A 7,427-nucleotide genomic window follows, 5' to 3' on the forward strand; every position below is an offset into this window, starting at 1 on the left:
TACTTGTTTCTCGTGATTGAACGCCATAGATTTACAAGAAAACATGTAATAAATTTAGCCTATGACTTTTTAAGTCATAAATATATAATTTTACTCTCGTAAATTAAATTAAAAATAAAATCTTTTGGTTTTTAAACTGGCCCGTAATAGTCCGCCATACGTTCTCAGACATGTAACAAATATTTTTTTTTCATGCTCTCATTCTTTTTAGCTGTTAAAAATCGTTTAAAAAAAATATCCAAAATATGGGTAATCAGATCTATTTATACTATGATTAAACTAGAAAGTGTAGCTCTTAAGCTATAGTGGATTAAACATTTTTAGAATTTGGGAAGAAGGAGGCATAAAGATAAAAAATATGTAGCTTTTTTTTTAGGTTTAAAAATACTTTTGCTTTTCAAAAACATGGTCTGAAAGTATTTTCTTGCCAGGTTGACAGTGATATATTGAAAAAAAAACAAGGGAAATGGTGCAAGAATTATTTTAATATAAATATGTTCGTATTATATTAATTTATGTTTTTAGACAGTTGTTATTTTAGCCAGTTTATCTTATAAAAAATGTTAGTTTTTTGAGACATTAAGCTGATCTATCAGCCTGAAAATCTGCACGCTTAGTCTCACCTTTGAGTCAGAAAGATAGATTTCTTCTATCAAAGACCATCTGCTCACATCATGTCGCCTCCTTTCAGCTCCTCCAGGACTCATTTGGCCCCTCATAAGACAGAAAATTATGTTTTTTTTCTGTGTCTGAGAGCGAAAGATTCCATCATACCTGCCTCAGCAAACCCCGTCTCACCTGGACAAAGCAGACGGCGCCGTGCCGAGCAGCTTCTTTCAGTCCAATTCAGCCCGCACTGCATGGACCTAAAGTGATGACGAACCACATTTTGAGACTTGTATGTCAAAGGGGATCAGGAGTATTACAGAGGTCTTTGCTATCACTGTTTCTCCTCACTGTGGAGATCATTGACTTCTCTCACAAACTCTGTTATCTCCAAAATGAACAGATAGCTCTGCGGTTGTGTGGTGTGTCAGCGAGAAGAGAAAAATGGGGGGATTTCTTCAGAGAGCTGGCTGTTCGTCTGGATAGAGCACTTGGCTGTAAATATATATTATTTATAGAGGCGGCACAGTTAGACCTACGTTGTGATGAATCTCATCTCAGGGTTTGGTAGGTGGGAAGTGGGAACAGGTTGAAGGGAAAATGCTGTGCTGCTTCGGAATGGTTGTTCTTATTGAAGAAAATAGCTCAGAGATTCCAAAGAGCTGGCCTTTACTCATGGGGAGATTGTAAAGCTGTTACTGACTCGATGTTAGGAGTTCCGGTTCAGAGAAAAGCCAAAATCTTCAAGAATTGTTATGCATGTCAGTACATACATCAAACTACTAATGCAGGAAGGGAATTCAACAAACGGGGACACGGAGGTACCACTAATGGCGGCAGTCATTCCTGTAGTACAGGGGTGTCAAACTCAATCACACAAGAGGCCAAGATCCAAAACACAGCTTAGATTGCAGGCCAAACAGGATAAACGGTTATTGAACACTCTAAAACTACATTTTTAAAACTTTGAAACTGGAATTTTTTTTAAATAATTATGAACTAGATATATAGCATTACCTTTGATAATGCTAGTCTGAATGCCGATGACGATGCTAGTGCTGATTGCTGAAGAGGCTGAAATTGATCGCTAAAAACGCTGAAGCTGAAATCACTGAAGCTAATAACTGAAAACACTAAAGCTGATAGTCAGCTAAAATATTAGCTAAACGCCAAATTAGCCTTAAAAAAACTAGGTTAGCCAAAACAGCTAGCATGTAGCTGAAAAAAATAGCTAAACTTCAAAATAGCCTAAAAAAACAGAAAAAAGCCTAAACTAACCAAAACAGCTACCGTGTAAATATTGGCCTAACTCCAAAAAAACCTAAAAAATGTTTTTAACATAGCCTAAATTTGCCAAAACCGCTAGCATGTAGCTGAGATATTAGCTAAACTCCAAAGTGGCCTAAAAAAAAAACCCTGAAAAAAGCCAAATTAGCTACAACAGCTAGGACAACCTTCAACACTTTGGGTCAATCTCTCACTGGCAACATCCCAAGAGGAGCCACAAAGTTTTTAACACTTTTTAGAAAAACGAGACACTGATATTTTTTTTATATTAATGTAATATTATGATAACTATAAACGATTTTTTGGGGAAATAAAATAAAGCTTTTTATTCTCAAACTTTAAATTTATAATTTTTGTCATAGATTTTACATGACTTCCTTTCAAAATAAAAGACACATCGGATCATCTCAATGCAGCAAATCATTCGATTTTAATTTTTAGAAAAACATTTGTAAATTTAATGGACTAAATCGGAGCTAATTCAGTTAATTTTTAAAGACACTTAAAATCCTTGAATTTGTTTAAAAATAGAAAACCCGGCAATCAAAAAGCTTCAACTGTTTATTAATTAATTAAATCAAGTTTTATTTTTTTACACTTTATTACTTACGTTCTTTTTAAAGTTATACTTTTTAATTTTTTTTTAAATTTTTCTTTAACCAAAGAGCCTCATGTGGCTCCGGAGCTGCAGGTTGCAGACCCCTGAGCTAGGATGTAGCTAAATATTAGCTAAACTCCAAAATACCTTAACATTTCTTATTAAATGCAAAAACATTTCAAAAAGCCAGCAAAATTTCAATTATTAAAACTTTAAAAGCATAACTTATTAACATAATTATGAATAACAAACAAGGAGGAATATTATTCCAGAATAAATCAACTTAAACTCTATGAAAATATATTTTATCAAAATTATATAAGTTAGAAATGAGCGCATGATAACATCGGGCCATTAATAATAAAATAAAATGATCTGGAGGGCCAGATATTATTACCCGGAGGGCCGGATCCGGCCCCCGGGCCCTGACTTTCACATGTGCTATAGTAAAAGGTGAAGATCACTGTCAAAAAAAATTAATAAATAAAAATGTCTTCTGTGCATTGTAAATGAGATATACAGACAATGCACAGAATTTGGTTAAATTCATCCTTAAAATGGTTCCATTTTAAGGATGCTTTATTGTTCATTTAAAAAAAAGTTAAAATAAACTGGCATTTATTGTCATTATTTAGGGAAGAAAAATGTAGATTTATGCTCTACGTAAAGCTCTAATTTTAGATTTTGAGAATTTATACTACTGGTACTGACAATCTATTCTCATTTTGTTCTGAAATGAGTCCTCTCCACTTATTACACTAGTTTTTTGTCACTGTAATAGAAATTAAACTACAATTAGTTTCATAAAATCTAAATAAACAAATAATTTGCATAGAACTAGCAAATAAATAGTTATATTTGGGTTGTGCAACATTAATTTTGAAGTAAAATCTAATATTTTATTTTTGTGTTTTTGAACGTGGAACTCCTTGTTTCTATATTTCGTAATATAAAACTTTTTGTTAAGTATAAAGACTTGTTGCGCGGACTGATCATTTTACCACTTTCTATTGTTCTTTTCCTATTTTTTCAGGCTACATACATCCACCGAGTTTTTCCCTTACTGGTTGAGAGTTGTATATTTGGTTTCAAACCATCTTTTAACACCACAATTTGCTGCAACACCATCGAGTGGAGACGGCCACATGTCTAATAGCTTCACCTTGAACTTAAGTCAAAGGGATAAAACTGTCCGACTTTGATCCAGAAGTACATTCACGGAGCTTCCAGCGCGTCAGTCCAGACGGATCTTCACTTAATTTCACTCCTGTCTGCCTTTAATCCCTCACCTCATACCATATTCTCATTATGTCAAAAAGAAATACGCTCAGATCTCCACCTGCCCCCCCACCCCTTATCTCCATCATACATTCACATGATCTCTTACCCTGCGTTTCCTGTGTGCCCCTGGTTATCAGCTCTCAATGAGTCACACTTTTCAGCGGCCTCACCTTGTCAGCAGTGTGCTGCAGGCCTGCTGACACTAATAAAATCATTTTAGTTTAATCCCCTCTGACTCTCACACTGCCAGTTCGTGGAGCTGCAGAAACCAGAGAGGAGCTGATCAGCTTACAGGCTTTTACCAAAAAAGTCTCCCGTATCATTGGCCATAAATGCACCACCATACTTTTACCTTCAAGGCCTGCACTGTCCTGATTTGATCCCCTAGAACAAGGGTGTCAAACTCGGTCGCACAAGGGGCCAAAATCCAAAAAACATCTTGTGTCGTGGGTCGAACAGGATAAACATTTATTGAACACTCTGAAACGACATTTTTAAAACCATAACTTTTTTATCATAATTATGAGCTAGATATATAGCATTACCTGTGACAATGCTAGTGTGAATGCTGTAAAATGAATTTGGCCACTTTAGATGCTAGTGCTGATAGCTGAAGATCCCGAAAATGATAGCTAAAAACGCTAAAGCCGATAATTGAAATCACTGAAGCTAATAGCTGAAAATACTGAAGCTGATACCCAGCTAAAATATTAGCTAAATGCCAAATTCGAATAAAAGACTTGTTTAAAAAGCCTATATTAGCCAAAAAAAAGCTAGCACGTGGCTGAAAAAATAACTAAATTTCAAAACAGTCTAAAAAATGGGGGAAAAAACGAAATTAGCCAAAATAGCTAGCATGTAGCTGAAAAAATAGCTAAACTTCAAAATAGCCTGAAAAAAATGAAAAAAAGTTTAAATTAGCCAATACAAGCAAGTATGAAGCTGAAATATTAGCTAAACTCCAAAATGGACAATAAAACTGAAAAAAACCTAAATTAGCCAAAACAGCCAAATGTAGCTGAAATATTAGCTAAACTCCAAAATTACCTAAAAAGAATCTTAGTAAATGCCGAGATAGTCTAAAAACCTAGCAGAATGCCAATTTCTGAAACTTTAAAGCCATAAATTTTTAACATAATTATGAGCTAGATATATAGCATTACCTGTGACAATGCTAGTGTGAATGCTGTAAGATGAATTTGGCCACTTTAGATGCTAGTGCTGATAGCTGAAGATCCCGAAAATGATAGCTAAAAACACTAAAGCTGATAATTGAAATCACTGAAGCTAATAGCTGAAAATACTGAAGCTGATACCCAGCTAAAATATTAGCTAAATGCCAAATTCGACTAAAACAACTTGTACAAAAAGCCTATATTAGCCAAAACAGCTAGCATGAGGCTGAAAAATAGCTAAACTTCAAAATAGCTAAAAAAAAACAAAACAGAAAAAAACCTAAATTAGCTGAAACCGCTAGCATGTAGCTGAAATATTAGCTGAACTCCAAAATAACCTAAAAAAATCTTAGTAAATGCCAAAATAGTCCAAAACGCTTACAGACGTACATGTGACAAACTAAAAAAACATCATTTTCATTGGAGGGGGACTTTAAACCTTAAATAACTTTCAATATTTTACTCTATATATAAAGATATATTTTGTCAAAATTATACAAGTTAGAAATGAAAGATAGCATCGGGCCATAAATAAGAATAAAAAAAAATGTTCTGGAGGGCCGGAATAGAATTAGCTGGATCCGGGCCCCGGGCCTTGACTTTGACACACGTGCCACACGTGACACGTGACACACGTGAACTTGTCAGTAAATGTCCATTAATGCTTCAATCCAGTTGTTTACTCAATTAATGCCAATTATTTTAGCGTTTGTGGGTTTTCGTTTGTCACTAAATGATGTCCAACATCAATATGTGAGCAGCTTTCCATCACTGGAGCGGCGTAATCTTTCCATCCCTTTTGGTAAATTGAGAGGAAAGGGAGTCGATCCCCCCTCACATCCTGAATCTGTAACGCCGTCTTTTCATGTTCTGACATTTTCCATTTTATTATTCCTCTTGGCGTCTCCTTTCATTTCTTATTCATCCGGTTTCTGCCTTTGATACTGGACGTCTTTGATTTTGGCCATCATGTGGACGGACGGAGACGGCTGTGGACCGAGGCCGTCGCCTTAAAAAAATAGAGGACAGTGTAACTGGTCGACGAAAAGCACAGATTCAGCATCGGCTCTGGTCAGGGTACAGATCCATACTCCTAGTCACTATCGGGGTTGTGTTTTCTTCATTTTGAATGTTTTCTTCTGCTGATTTTCCAGAATAAGATGGGGTAAGAGTAAATTTTTTGTATATATACCATTTTGTCCAGATTAAAAATTAATCTGGCAATAAAAGTCACCTGCTCTTGTTGGCCCTGGTGCCTTATTGACATTTTTTCCAAGCAACTTTCATGTATTTTTTTCTATTCTTCATCCTCTCCTTTAAAAACTTTGACCTGCACATCTTCATCCTCTCTTTTGATTTTACTCTTAAACTTCTGATTCATTTTTCTCTGCATGTTCTTCTTTATTTACATTTTCTTTGAAATAATTTGCTGCTTTATTTCACCCCGTCACCATTTACTTCGGCATTGGACTAGTTTCTGGACAACACGGTCTCATTCCAAAGTCTTTTTATTCTTTTAAATTTCATTCCCAAGTCGTCACACATTCACATTTGGTTCAAGACGTCTTCGCGTCACTTTTTGACGTTTTAGGCGTCCCGACTCATCGTTTATTTGACTTGCTGGCTGTTCTTAAAATCAAGGGTCTGCAACCCTCTGGACACGGTAGCAGGGCCCTCAACCGTGACCTTGCCTGCAGTGCCGAACTGGTTTGGATCTGGTACTGCGTTGGGCCCGGTTTGCGTCAGGCCTGGTTCCCGTCCAGTACCAAACTGGTTTGGATCTAGTACCACAATGGGCCTGGTTTGCGTCCAGTATCGAACTGGTTGGGGTCTGGTACTGCGCTGGGCCCGGTTTGTCTAAGGCCTGATTCTCATCCGTAATTGAACTGGTTTGGGTCTGGTACCGCGTTGGGACCAGTTCGCATCATGCCTGCTTCTCATCCGGTACATAACTGGTTTGGGTCTGGTACCACGTTGACTTCAGGCCTGGTTAGCGTCCGGTATTGAACTGGTTTGAGTCTGGTACCGCGTTGGGTTCAGTTTGCATCAGGCCTGGCTCGCGTCCGGTACCGGTTCAGGTCCAGTACTGCGTACGGTGTCGGGTTAGGGTACCGGTATTGGCCGGTACCAGTTCGCGTCCAATACTGGTTTGGGTTTTTTGCTTTTTTTCATTGAGGCAATAATAAAAAATGTCCTCTAGTTATATTTTTACTTTTCTCTTTCAGCCTACTGCAGGACAGCAAGTCATCAAACTGGGTCACAGAGACATGGAAACACAGCAGAAGTGGTTCAGACGCAGGAGTGAAGCTTACCTTACCAGGAAGTCTCGAACATGGAGACGTGATTACCGACACTTTTCTAGAACTTTTTAAAATAAATCTCAACATCATCCGAGATTTACACCAACACTGCTCCGTGTAGCGATCACCCTAAAAAAACATTAGCTGGTTGCTCCTAAAATATGCAGCCGTGGCTTCAAG

The 7,427-nt window shown here is 37.0% G+C and overlaps 1 long non-coding RNA gene across 8 annotated transcripts in view; it reads right to left on the reverse strand.

Moving 5' to 3' along the window:
- Positions 1–7,427, reverse strand: part of LOC112162525 — a 113,356-nt gene that overhangs the window by 102,509 nt on the left and 3,420 nt on the right. For all 8 annotated transcript variants that reach the window (XR_002922080.2, XR_002922079.2, XR_004948678.1 and 5 more), the window contains exons 2-3: positions 799–866; positions 624–714 (exon numbers count right to left, since the gene is read on the reverse strand). This is a non-coding gene — a long non-coding RNA (uncharacterized LOC112162525). The remainder of the gene's footprint in view (positions 1–623; positions 715–798; positions 867–7,427) is intronic.

The sequence above is a fragment of the Oryzias melastigma genome, linkage group LG11 (genome assembly GCF_002922805.2).
Source record: "Oryzias melastigma strain HK-1 linkage group LG11, ASM292280v2, whole genome shotgun sequence".
In the NCBI taxonomy this organism is placed as follows: Eukaryota; Metazoa; Chordata; class Actinopteri; order Beloniformes; family Adrianichthyidae; genus Oryzias; species Oryzias melastigma.